Raw genomic sequence first — 14,523 nt, forward strand, 5'->3', positions numbered from 1 at the left:
TAATCAGGCGTGTGAGAGGTATGGAGAAGTCATCAGATACAGCGAGTCATGCTGAAAAGATAGAGAATATCACACTCCTCTTCTGAATGTGCACCCTGGTATGGCAGATGCAGCTACTTCTGTTTTTGATGTTGGTTATTCTCATACTAGAGAATAGGCAGGTGAAGCGGAGGTGGGGCTGTAGAGGGGCTCTGCACAGTAGTGCCTTTGGAAGAACCATGCGAGACAGAGACAGACATCTGACAGGCAAAGTGCTTAGTTTTCATAATGGAGAGTTTCCATCTACTGGGTGTCCAGTGGAATTCCCAATACATGATAAGTCTAGAAGTCTAGAAACTGAGAAGGTGCGTGAAGAAGCAGCAGAATGGTTTTTACAAACATTAATTATGATGATGAATAAACTGTTCAAGCTGTAAGACATGTGACCTGGCACTACAGTGCAGGAAACCACTGTGAAAGTCAAAATATAAAAACTTGCTGGATTTCAGATCTCCTGGCACCTTTAAGCTACAGCATAACAAGTTCCTTAGTTCCACAGGAGTTCTTCAGTGCCAAATTTAAGCACTCCCACAGCCACCCTTGATCAGACTTGCAGACAGCTGGACCTGAAGACTTGAATGATTAAGAATGACATTACATGTGAAGACAAAGAAATGTGTCTGGTAATCACATCATGTCTGTTTCAATGACAGAGTAGAGACAGACTGAACATGAAAGATTAGTGGCAGTCCCCCATAACAAGGTGTAGTGTAGTAGTCCTTTTGTTTTCACTTGTGAATGGACCACCAGCCATTATTGTGCTGAAGACAGACCTGTTTCCAGAACATTCTTCTGCAACCAACTTGGAGCTCCTTCAGTATTCCCATTTGGAAGATTAGGCATTGTTCAGGTAACATCTACAGCTGAGTCTTTAGCCAATAGAATCTCAGCCTGATCCATTACTTTGTGTTATTTCCTGTGTAGGCATAAGTATCTTTCTGCCTTGATTATGAAGAAATATATCTATTTTTTGTAATTGTTCTTCTTCGGATGTGCCATAAATCATGTTTCTTGCACACTGTTAATATTTTGTGGATATTGCTGTTTCAAATGACGATATCAAAAAAGTAAAAATAAAAAAATGTCACTCTGCATTGCTGGGATCAGTTTGATCATTCAAAAACTTTCACGTGGTTTCACGCACTCATTCTGTGAAGAGTAGCCAGATTGCAAAATATCTGATGCCTTATCACATTTAGCATCAGAACAGCCCAATATTTAAATTGTTAACTTGATATTTGAGGATTGATAATTGCTAGATATTTGCCAACTTTAATACCTCCTAAAATGGTTGACAGACTTAATACAATTAAATAACATAGAGGGGACTCTAATTCACATATCTAATTTTCCTTAATTTCAACAGAATCTATAAAAAGTTTAATGATTTATTGTGGTTCTTTCATGAGTTAGGGATCATTGTCAAAGAAACATAAACACAAACACAAACAGAAGGGGGTCTTGTGATCTGCTGGACAAGATGGCAGTTTTGCTTTGATGTTCTGAGCCTAGTATTGTAATCTTTGTCAGTTTGGATTTTCCAGTCCAGTGGGGGTTTTTTTTTTCTTTTGGGGAGAATATGCCCTCATAATTGAAAGGAAGCCAGTCTGATACAGAGTCAATTGTTGAGTCTGTTTTGGAAAAACAGCCTGAATTTTTCAAACCAAACCTCACTCATGGCAAGTATTAAGCCCTGTAAACTCAGAGATTGGCAAAATGAAGTTGGGTGTTGAGTAATTCCAGCACCTTCAGTAATCAACAGGATATGCATTAATCAGTAGAGCTCAAGATGGCAGATTTTGAGGACTGGAGCAAGAGGAAATGAAACCAAGAGAAACAGAACAGACAGAAACATCAATGGCATCAATGTCTCTCATCAATGACAGACATTTACTAGACACGAGACACAAACAATAAATAACAAGAGCGCTCGCACATAAAGCAGTGAACAATGTGATACATATGGGTGCACAGGTAAAGAACTGTGGCTACTAGCACAAACACTAACCTGACCATGGACAATGACCAACAACATTCAACCAAACACAGGGGATAATATACATACATAAAGATACAAATGACAGTTACAGTGTTAACAAGAGGGGTGTGGTAACAAGGGGGCAGTCCAAAGAGAACACTCAACAGATAACACCCACTGCACATGGCGGGTCATACCACAAGAGAAGTGGGAAGGGGAGTGTACCATTACAGAACCCTCCCAAGGGCGTGGCTCCTGATGCAGCCACCACCGGGACAGCAAACCCCAGGCAGCTGTGGCACGGCAAAGCCTGGCGCCCACACAGTACAAGGCGGGCAAGGAGCCAAATAGCACTTACAGAACATGGGCTGATGAAAGAGGAATTTAGGTTTGGGAAATATTACGAGCAAGGGAAGAAGATATTTTTTAAGATTAGACTTGAAAAGCGAGAGAGTTGCAGACTGCTGGACCAGAGAGGCGAGAAGTTCCACAGTCAAAGAGCACATCTAGAATAAGCATGATCACTGTAACCGTGCAGGCTGGAGGAAGAAGAATAGGTTTGTAAGGAGACGATCAGACAGGTATGAAGGAGTGAGGTTAGTTAGGGCTTTGTAGGTGAGTAGGAGTAGTTTGAATTCAATGCCAGTGGAGATGTTGGAGAACGGGCATAATGTGATAGTGAGAGTGAGTATGGGTGAGAAGGCGGGCAGCAGAGTTCTGAACCATCTGAAGTCTGTGAACAGAGGAGGAGCCGTTACACAATAGAAATGAGTTGCAATAGTGATGAGAATTATGGCACTAGACAGAGAGGGATGGCTTAATTTTGGCAATGTTACACAGATGGAAAAAAAAGTTTTAACTACAAAATTGATGTGGGCACTGAATGAAAGAGTCGATTTTGGGTGGGTAAAAGATATACAACCGTATCATCAATGGAGATAGAAAGAGAACCAGCTTTTTTGAGAATGGGTATAGAACTGATTAGCAAGAGTTCAATCTTATCACTGTTTAGCATGAGGAAATAACACTTCATCTATTTCCTAATTTTCTATAGACTGTTTCTAACTGATCAAGAGGTGGATTTTTAGTGTATTTAGTACTAAAATAAATCTGGATGTCATCCGCATTGCAATGGAAGTAAAGGATAAAGTAATGCAAGATATTTTAGATGGTGGTTCAATACTTCCTTATCGAAAAGACAAGGAATGTATATCACAATTAATGAATGAATTTAAGAAATTTATGAGCTTTAACGTTCTCTGGTCTGGCACAGGATGTTTCCTGTGTATAATTACAATCATTATTTTGACATACTAAGACACTGAGAAAATATTTTTTGAGATAGCAAGTCATTCTGTTTAAGTACTTATTATTATTTTTAAAATATCTGAATATTTTTGAAATATTGTTATTACTTTTGAGATAGCAAGTCATTTAGATAGTCTACTCTTGTCTACTATTGTCACCTAGTACTATTACAGAAGCAGGTAAGGTAGAGGACTACTATAAAACAATGGCCAATGGGTATGGGTAGGAAACGCAGTGTTCACAGTACCTCAGTGGCTGATTCAGATGGCAGGTACCAATGGCAACAAATGCAACAGGTAACATTAAAAGCAAACTGGAAATTTGAGAAAGTATACCAAAATTATGATTTATTATCTCAAAATAATGAGTTCATATCCATAATCCATCATTCCCATAATCCCAATCCCTTACTCCGATCTAAACCTACATTTAGTTATGTTGGAATTAATAGCTATTTAGCCATACTGGAAATATGTGCTGTTATGTTGGATTTAGTACGTCAACATTACTAGAAATAGCAAACACTATTATTATATTTAATATAATTGAATTATTATATTTAATATAATAGACCTTTTGAAACATTTAAATACATCTTATTACTTATGAAGTTTGAATTCTTCTCTGTGGATGCATTTCAGTTGTATGAAGAAGTCATCAGGTTTCATAAATAAATGAAATAAATCAAATTGAGGTAAATTGTGATAAATACAAGTCACAGTATGGCCCCTCCTCCCAAATGTCTCGCTCTGTGTGTGTGTGTGTGTGTGTGTTCGTTCGTATGTATGGCCCTCCCTGTGTTTCACACCTGCTCCTCATTGTTTTCTGTTAGTGTGTGAATATATAAGTCTTTTGTTTAAATGTGAACATTGTCTGTGGTTTATCTGGCCATAGCCTAAGCGCTATGTTGTCTTTTGTGTGTATCAGTAAACATCGTTGTGTTTTACAAGGCTTGTCTTTGCATCCTGCCAAGCGTCCATGCATTACAATACATTTATCTATACATCATTACATACATCATTAATCCTTCATAACCTTTACAATTAAAATTATGTTAATTATTAAATTAGCAATTACAATTGGTGAACATAATTGTCCCATGTCTCAAGAATCAGTTTAATATTTAGTTAATATTTAGTCTAAAATTTAGTTAACATAAATTTGTAGAAAGCAGGAAGTACATTGGGGTTAACTGTGTGTCATTTTTACCATGTAATTGTCCTGCCACCTACAACTACAACTAATTTTAGCATTGTTTGATAGAGTTACTATTCAAATTTTAAATGGAAAAAGCATATAAAGCAGGAAGTACATTACATTCAAATCCAATTGTAGTGTGTTATTACTTCCACTCACCTGAGTTGGCATCATGTAACTGTTCCTCCCTCCTGGTAGCCTCTGTTATGTGGTAGCAGCGTGGCATGTGGCCTTTGTTTGTGTTTTATTTTGTGTTACACGTGTCTTTGTAATTATTCATTGCCATGCCTCCCTCAGGTGGTGTGTGTTGTGCGTCATTTGCCACACCACCTGGGTGTTGTCATTTTGTTTATCCTTTTTAACTCCTTATTTTTTCAAGACTGTTTGTCATGTTATGTTACTTTTCTTTTGCTCCTGTTGGGGCACCTTTATGTTTGTTTTTGTTTTCATTCATTTTGTTTAAATCTTCACTTGGAGACTTTTGCTTCCTCCTTTTTTCCTGCACATTCTTTGCCCATGACAGAATGACCAACCGGTAGCGGTCTACTTCTTGCTTTCTTTTTCATTTTTGTCTGTCCGAATGTACTTGGCTTCTGTCTCTCATTTCAGCAGACCCGGAAGCTTGGCATGCTAGTGCATTGTTCCCTGGAGCTTGATGGGAACTCATGCTGCCCTGGAGCTCACTAAGTGGGCGGGTATGTACTGGCGTTCTCCCTGGAAGTAAGGACAGCTCCTCAAAGTGTGCCGGGGTTGGCAGCACTTCCACCACCTCACATCAGGAAACCTGTTCCGGCTTCCACATCTGAGACAGAGAGGAAGTCGTGACCCAAGCCACCCACAAAGCCTTCCTGAGCCTGCCCTTGATGACTGAGCGACCGGAACCACCTCAGTTCTGGGGAGAGTGGAATTTTTTAAGTGGGGATAGTAAGTTGAATTAACAGTTGTGCTTTTGTGTATTTGCAGGCATGACCATGGTGGTGGTTGCCCGGTCAGCAAAGGAGCCCCAGCGAAGCGAGAGTGTGCCAGATCTGTGCCAAATTAACCAGAAGGGAATCTGCTGATGTAAAGGGGTGATGCCTACATGCCCAGTGTAGTGAAGGGGCCCTGATGACGTATTCCCATACGTCATAAGGGACCCTTGACTACAGCTCTGTGTCCAGTGCCAGCTCTGTGTCCAGTTGTTGAGGGGGATCTCCACTGATGAGGAGGGAGATTGTCATGCCTTGTCAGTTGGAAAGGCCCCTTCGATGCAAGAGGACACCCATGGAGGAAGAGGGTGTCACCATCCCCAGGACTTGTGACTCCACGGCTTTCTCTACTCCGGGGCTTCCTGGTGATGTGATGCTCTCTGTGCCCTCAGCCCAGGATGGGTGCAGTTCCCACTCCATCCACTCCCCCTCATCCCACTGCTTTGCTGTCATGGCAGCATGGTGGAGTATTGTACAGGAGCCCCTCTGCCAGTAGCCTCTATTATGTAGAGGCAGTGTAACATGATATATTTGTTTCTATTTTGCCTTGTTGTTGCCTGTACTTTTTTTTTTCATTGCCACGACTCCCTCAGGTGGTGTATGTTCTGCCTCATGTGTGACATTACCTGGGGGTTAATATCATTATGTTTAGCCTTTTTATGCCCCGTTTCTTTTCAGTACCACTTGTTGGTCATTGTGTATGTTATGTTGGGTTTTGTTTGGTGCACTTTTATATTTGGTTTTCATTCATTTCCTTAAACTCGTCAGCTGGTGACTGGAAATTGCTTCCTCCTTTTTCCCCTGCACTTTCTTTACCCATGACACATTGATTGTAATATGATTTAATTACTATTGACAGGACATGCCAGTCTAAATCCAATGATCATGTGCCATTATTTCAACCTACCTGTACCATTCACTGGTGATTTCAATGCTGCATGTAATTCGGTTAATGTTATTAAATATTCAAAATGTGAGTATGTGTGTGTGTGTGTGTGTGTGTGTGTGTGTGTGCAGGGGGGGGGCGATTAATGGGCATTAAACAATGTTTGTGTCATTACTGCTGCCTACTGCAGCTTGCATTTTGACTTTGTCATTACATGTAATGTGATTGAAATGGTATTGGAGTTCAAAGTGAAAAAAGATGAATTGTAATACATTCAAGATCCAAATGTTGTTTATCAGTATTGCCACCAAGCTGTGTCACAGGTGATTTTAGTGTTGCGCATAATGAATTACAAATCCCATTGCAGCACAAAACTGACTTCAACATGCACCACATTACTTAACCACATTACACATCTAAACTCCAAAGGTTGTGCATAATTACTTCCAGCTAAAATTTAAAATAAAAACAAAATTAATGTAAAATTTACACAAATTAATGTAAAGCATTACATTAATATTACATTATGTGCATTACCAATTTCGAGTTATGATTTCTAGTTTCTGTCAATTACCTGCACTCTTAACAGTTTTATTTTTATATATGAGGTGCTTCAAAATGGTACTGAAATCCAAAAGTGGCAATCCGAAGGCATTATGATATTCTAGTGAATATCAGACCTCAAATATCAATCTAATTGTAGTTTTATTTTAAAACTTGTGTTACTACTTCCACGGCGCTTTGGAAAGTAACTGTATGTCATGCGCCTTTATTTAAAATCTGAGGCTAGAGCGAAGCAACTATGTAAGCCAAGGGCACAGAGAGAGGAGAGGGACTTAGTAAGTTGCTCCCCAGCTCTGTCAATGTTCTGTATTCCGGTACAGATATCGCACAGGGGCTGTCCTCTTCCACAGCCTTGGCGGACCCGGGAGTGGCAGGGAACCTAATGTAAAATTGCGAGGAGGCTGGGGATAAAGGCTGTTTCCTTACCCTCCCTGTTGCATGTACAGACACTTAACGGGGGACCTGCGGGTTCCGGGTTCATCACGCATGTCATTCCTTGTGTATGTCTGGAAATAAATGGCGAACACGTAAAGTACATATCCTTTATTTACTTTCTTCTTCTTCTCTCCCCCTCCCATTAGGTCTTTCCTGGTTATGTTCTCACAAACAACCCTCACCTATAATGGACTGAAAACTGTATCCTCGCATGGGGGCCCTCCTGCAATAGGCATTGCTTCCCTAACCGGGCTGTGCCCCTCCAGTCTATGCCAATAGAGAGTCCCGAGGCGGACAAAGACATCATTGTCCCTCAGGAGTACCGAGACCTTACTGAGTTATTCTGTTCCGTTAAAGGTACTCAGCTCCCTCCTCATCATGCATGGGATTGCACCATTACCCTGAAGGACGGGGTTGTCCCTCCTTGATGCAGGATCTACTCCCTCTCCCAGGAGGAAGAGTGACTGATGGAGCAATACATAAATGAGGCTATGGCTCAGGGTTACATTCGTCCAGCTACATCTCCCGCATCAACCAGTGTATTCTTTGTAAAGAAGAAGGACGGTGGTTTAGAGCTATGTGTGGATTACCAAGGACTAAATGAACTATTGCTGAAATATCCCTACCCTGTTTTCCTGGTTCAAACCATGCTTGAACAGCTGAGGTATTTTGCTAAGATAGACTTACAAAGTGCATACAACTTCATACGTGTCACAGAAGGTGACGAGTGGAAAACAGCCTTCAGTATGTCGTCAGGACAATATGAGTATTTGGTTTTACAGTATGGTCTAGCCATGGCTTCCTCTGTATTTCAAGCATACATAAACGAGGTCTTAAGGGAATTTCTGGGTAGATTTGTCGTTGCTTATATCAACGATATCCTTATCTACTCCTCCTCCCTTGACCAACATGGCTGTGATATATGTGCAATTCTCCATAACCTATTGTAATAGAAGTGTGTTTCATCGAACAGAGGTGAGTTTTCTGGGGTATATTCTGGGGAGGGTAATGTGCGCATGCAACCCAGCAAGGTGGAAGCAGTAACTAGCTGGCCTCGACCTCGGACATGCCGGGAACCATAACCGTTTCTAGGGTTTGCGAATTTCTACCGGAGATTCGTTAGGTCCTTCATTACCCTGGCCAAACCCCTCGCCCCTGCTTCAGGGCCAGGCCAAAAGCATTAAGTGGACTTCCGAAGCAGAAGCCTTCACAAACTTAAAAATGGCCTTCACAACCACTCCCATTTTGCAGTATCCCAACCCAGAGAAACTTTTCGTGGTGGAGATTGATACCTCGGGTGTAGGAGTTGGAGCTGTGCTGTCCCAGCATGGGGAGAAGGAGGGTAAGTTGAAACCCCTTGCCTACTTCTCTAAAAAACTAAGCCTATCAGAATGGAATTACAGGATTGGAGATCGCGAGCTTCTGGCCATGAATCTGGCATTCGAGGAGTGGAGACACTGGCTGGAGGGAGTGTGACACCCCTTTACGGTGATCGTGGACCATAAAAACCTAGAGTACCTACAAACCACCAAAAGACTAAACTCCAGGTAGGCACGGTGGTCACTTTTCTTTTCCAGGTTCGACTTCTGTGTTACCTATAGACCAGGAGAGAAAAACATAAGGGTGGATGCGCTTTCACGCTAGTTTGGTACTGAGGCACAGTCTGCCAACCAGGAGCCGATTCTCTCTCCCTCGTGTTTGTGGCAATGATTAGCTGGGAATTGGATTGCAACATAGAGGCAGCCAACCCATACCCTCACTGCCCGCCTGAATACTGCGGTGCTCTGATGACATGGGCACATACCGCTGTAGGAAAGCGACATCCCAGATCCACTCGCATGGCACAATTGTTTTCTTAGAGCACACGATACTGGTACCCTGCCATGCAGAAAGATGTGGTGAAATATGTGATGTCTTGCACAGAATGTGTGCATTGTAAGACACCACGTACACCACCTGCAGGTAAGCTGCTTCCCCTGCCTACTTCACAACGCCCATGGTCTCACATATCTGTGGATTTTGTAACAGACTAGCCTGTCTCTAAGGGGAACACAGTTAGACTAGTAATTATAGATCACTAGATGGTGAGGTTCGTTCCTCTAAAGGGCCTCCCTACTGCTTGGGAGACAGCGGATCTGCTCTGTTTTCATGCAGTTTGGCCTGCCAGATGACATTTTCTCAGATAGAGGACCCCAATTCACATCACGGTTGTGGCATGCTAGGAAAATTAAATATCATGGTTAGCCTAACATCTGGCTACCACCCTCAGGCTAATGGACAGGTGGACAGGGCTAATCAAGAACTAAGTAAATCCCTACGACTATACTGTAGACAGCATCCCGAACTGTGGAGTACATATCTCTCCTAGGCTGAATACACGCAAAACTCTCTTCATCATGCTGGAACGAAACTAATGCCCTTTGTGTTCTAGGTTACAAACCACCGCTCTATCCCTGGAACCTCCCCGTGTCTGACCAGCCACCTGTGCAAACTTTGTGTCGGTGCAGTGAGCAGGTCTGGGAGGATACACACAATCGGTTAAGCTTGGCCATTGCCGCCTACAAGAGAAAGGCGGATAAAAGGCATGGGAACACCCCTCAGTATGCTCCAGGAGAGAGGATGTGGGTGAGCCGGACCAAAGATGGCTGGTCTGGTCCTAAAGGCAAGCTAAATGCCAGGTACGAGGGTCCATATACAGTCATTGAACATATCAATGACGTGACCTACTGGATAAGTTTACCTGCTAACAGTTGAGCGCCTAGTGCCTTCCACGTCTCAGCCCTGAAGCTGGTGGTAGATGGTCCTCTAGGAGAGGACCGCAACCCTTTAGAGACTCCGCCTCCACCTTTGGAGGTGGAGGGGAAGCCGGCTTACCCAGTGAGAACTTTGCTTGACTCGCGGAGGAGAAGGACAAGACTGCAGTACCTTGTTGACTGGCAGGGGTACAGCCCGAAGGAGCGTTGCAGGATACCGGCCTCCCAGGTATTGGACCCCAACCTCATCACTTCCTTTCATAGGGCTCATCCACAAAAACCCGCTCCTCTGTGGCCACACTGTAGGAGGTTGGGGGGTGTTTGGGGGGAGGGGTTGGGTTTCTGTCATCCATCAGGAGGGACACACTCACTCCTGCTCAGGACCACACTACACACCTGCCCTACTCACAATCACCTGATTATTAACACAATGCACCTGTTCCTTGTTTTCCCCTTTTTAAGACCACAGGTACCTAAAGTCAGCACTGCACATTAGCGGACTGTAGAGCGACTACTGAACGCCACTGACACGCTGACTTCTTGTATTTGCATTTCCTTTTTTTCTTCTTGCTCTTTTTTGTCATGGACAATTAAGGCTACCTCATGGAAACCTCGCCTCTTGCTCCTTCTGTGCTGTTCATGTCACACTTGGTAATTAAACTGGAGCATTACACTTCCACATTTTTATGGAGAAATTAAAACAAATGAAGAAAAACTGATGTTGTTATATGAAGTCATCTGCACTCTAATAATGTTCATAATGTTGTTGGTCATGTAACTATAATGGTAGTAGTGTAGTAGTTCATGCAACTTGTGTTGGCACTATTAAGTGAAGCATCTGAGGCTCCAGGATGTGCTTCCTGCATGGAACCACAGAAAGGTTTGGTAGCTCAGCAAGTGTTATTTCTTTGCCTCCAGTCTGGGGTGTGGATGGTTCAGGAACAGCCTCTCAAACAGACTGTGGCTCAGGAGAACCTCTTGACAAGAATATTATCTTCCTTATCTTGGTACCTTATTATCTGCATTCTGCTTAAAATAGGTTAGTGTGAATACACACTATATGAACGTGAATACGCATGAATACACACATATACGCTCTCTCTCTCTCTCTCTTTTTCTCTCTCTCTCTCTCTCTCTCTCTCTCTCTCTCTCTCTCTATCTCTCTCTCTCACCACACCCATTATTCCTTTATTGCCTCTGTCTGTTCACTGACTGCAGGATAGTGCTGCATAGTCAGACAGTGAGCTGCAGTCTGTGCATGGTGAGGCAGGGCTGGGAGATCTGTGCTATGCCCCAGTGATCTCCCAATGCTGAGCTGCAGGTCCCAAGCATTAGTATAGCACCTCCCTGACATGCTCCCACAATCAGTTGAGTCAGTCCCACAGTGCAGCTGCTGCATGCAGAAACTGTAAATTTGTTTCTGTTTAAGTTTTCAGTCATGGGCAGGTGGGGGGGACTGAATTTTCACCCAATTATTAGTGCGTTTTACAAATGGAAAGCTGATATTAGGCAGTTTGTCACCAACAGACATATGTTAACTTAAAGGTTGTTGAGCTAAACTGTCTGTGTTACACAGTAGGTAGTAATTTGCTCACACCTGTGCTTATGTGTGCACATACACACTTGACAGAGTGTTCATCCAATGAGCTTCCATGCAGCACTATTGGACATAAACTTAAACAAGAAGGAAGAATAACTAAGAGTAACAGTAACAAAGATGCATGTATTGATAACTGTTGTACAACAGAAAAGTATGAATAAGGAATATAGGAAGATTAGGAAATATAATAGAGAAGTATGAAAAATAAGAAGAGGAAAGAGTGGTAGAGGATTATGAAGAGTAGTAGACAGTCTCAGAACAATGAAACACTCAAAAATGTTACTGTGGTTTGATACAGATGCAAGTAAAAGTTTGCATTGCAATTTATGTTACTTCATTTCTCTCTCTCTCTCTCTCTCTCTCTCTCTCTCTCTCTCTCTCTGTTATTAATTTGTCTCTGTTGACAATCCTCTAGTTTGATGTGACTCTCACTGTTTGTCACACAGGAGAAGCAGTCACGGCTGCTCTCTAGGAATTATTTTTAATAGAATACAAATGCGTGATAATCAAACATGCCCATATGTTTTAAAAATCCAGTAATTAACCTGGCTGCATGAAACAGGAAGGCTAGTGCGCCAGGGTTTCTCTGCTAAGGGTTGTATATATATATGGAGTCCCATTGTCTCAGTGGATAGGGAGGACTGCTTGGATGCCAACTATTGGGTGATTTTTCTTAGAGGCATTTTCTGCTGCTGCTACAACTGCCATCTCCAAAAAGCATAGTGCACTGCATATTTTTATTAGCTGAAATATGCTTGTTTATGTGTTCTGTAAAGGAACAAATGTGTCAGAATTCATCTGGTTTCACCTGGATTTAGTGGGAAAAGTTTGATGTGGTACTGAATGATGTAATCCTTGATGATTTTACTGCTTATCAGTTTCAATGTCAGACATTGATGTGCCATTGATGGAGCATTACTTCAGGTTGAGATGAGCCACATTGGGTTCTGCTTCTCCACCCCCACTGCCTGAAAATTACTTTTTAGAACTGCAGATAAAAGAAGGCCTATTTTTAAACTACATTATTGGTCTTATCTGACCAGGTAAAGACAAAACCCAGCAGTTTGATCATCAGTTCTACTTCAGAAAGAAATAATATATGGAACTTCCTCTCATTCACTTGTTCTTATATGACTTATGCTGACACAGGACTTTATGCTGACTTCATCTATGGGAACAGATTTATCTAGTGATTAAATGGGAGTTAGGTTTAATCTTTAAACCAAATACAGCACATTTTCCTATAATCCAACAGCATTACATGGACTTCTAATCCAACACCATCCAAACCATAGTTTTTTGTCAGTTCTATTTAATGATCTAGTTTGGTAATAAACTAAACACATATTCCTGCAGGGGACTATCCAAAGTGAGATACAACAAAACAACACTTGGATTTTATCGAAGTTAGTGAGGTCTTGATCTTCTCACTTCAAGTCCCACAAAATCAGCAAAGATTAAATTACCAAAGCTAATGGGTCATCGCTCTGTTATCGTGCTAGAGAGGGGCAGGCAGTGCAGGGTGAAGACTGTGTGTTTTTTTTTTTAGCTTTGCTATGAATGCATGACTCCTCCCAAACAGTTCAAAAATAGCTCCCACATATCTAAGAATAGACAGTGCAGTCAGACTATTCAGAGCAGCTTCAGCGTAGCCAGACTGACTAGGAAAGGGCTGTGCCACTACCACCATGGAAACAAACGCCTTCTGTTCCTGTTTTTCTTCTATTATGCCCCAATAGCTTAATTCCAGTGAGGCACCAGCACGTGTGCAAAGACCCACTGCAAGTTTTAGTCATGTTTGTGTGCCAATGCTGCCAAAGTGAGCACTGTGACACATTATCTGTTTTACTCTGCCTGCAAGATGCTGAATTATCTAACACAACCCCTGTAGTTGACATCAGAAAGTGTGTCGATATTTCTTAGTTGCTTTAATGCTACTATTCCACAAACACATATGATGAGCTTTAACTGGTTATTTATTCCTTATCCCAGTCCTATCCAGCTCTGGAATATACATAGAGTATAACAGAGTGTATAAACCTGTGGACTCTCATTCTTTTTTTTAAAATACAACTCTTCACATCCCAAGGCTGCAAAATCTCCATCCCTTAGTTACAGCTATCCAGACTTATTTAAAGTGAGAAGTAAGGCTTCCAGAAAACTATGGAAATGTGTGAATATTGTAACTGGATTTCCTAAGGCAGCCACAGATGACCTTTTGCCTGTGTTTAACCTCTTCATAGAATGGATGCACAATGTTAAGACAAAAGGAATTCCTTTAGTGCTCACATAACATCCTACAAATAAAACTGGCTAATATTATACTTAAACATTTCAAAATCTTCCAGGATGATCAAAGACAAAAACATCAAAAATATGCTCATAAAGGAAGACTGAGGCAAATGACTGGTGAAATAATAACTATGGCACTACATGTAAATTTAATAACTCAGCCACTAAAATAACTAGCAAAAGAAAATCAATGGTTATCTCCCATTAATCCACACACATTACTGCAGGAAATGTCTAATGTATTTCTTGCAAGAGATGTAATCAGCTTTATTTTGGAGAAACTAATAGAGGTCTTGCTGATCATTTTGTTGAACACCTTTGAACCATGAGAATTAAGGATCTGTCATTTTCAGGAGCAAGACATTTTAATGCTAATGGACATTAATGACATATCTATTTGCATTGCCAGTTGTTGCTATGGCAGCAATGTAGTTAGGAAACTGATCTACACTCTCTGAACTTTAGAACCCCATGAAATGAGTGTTATGATTTTAAGTTCTATT

This window comes from Electrophorus electricus, chromosome 19, assembly GCF_013358815.1.
Source record: "Electrophorus electricus isolate fEleEle1 chromosome 19, fEleEle1.pri, whole genome shotgun sequence".
NCBI classification, from domain to species: domain Eukaryota; kingdom Metazoa; phylum Chordata; class Actinopteri; order Gymnotiformes; family Gymnotidae; genus Electrophorus; species Electrophorus electricus.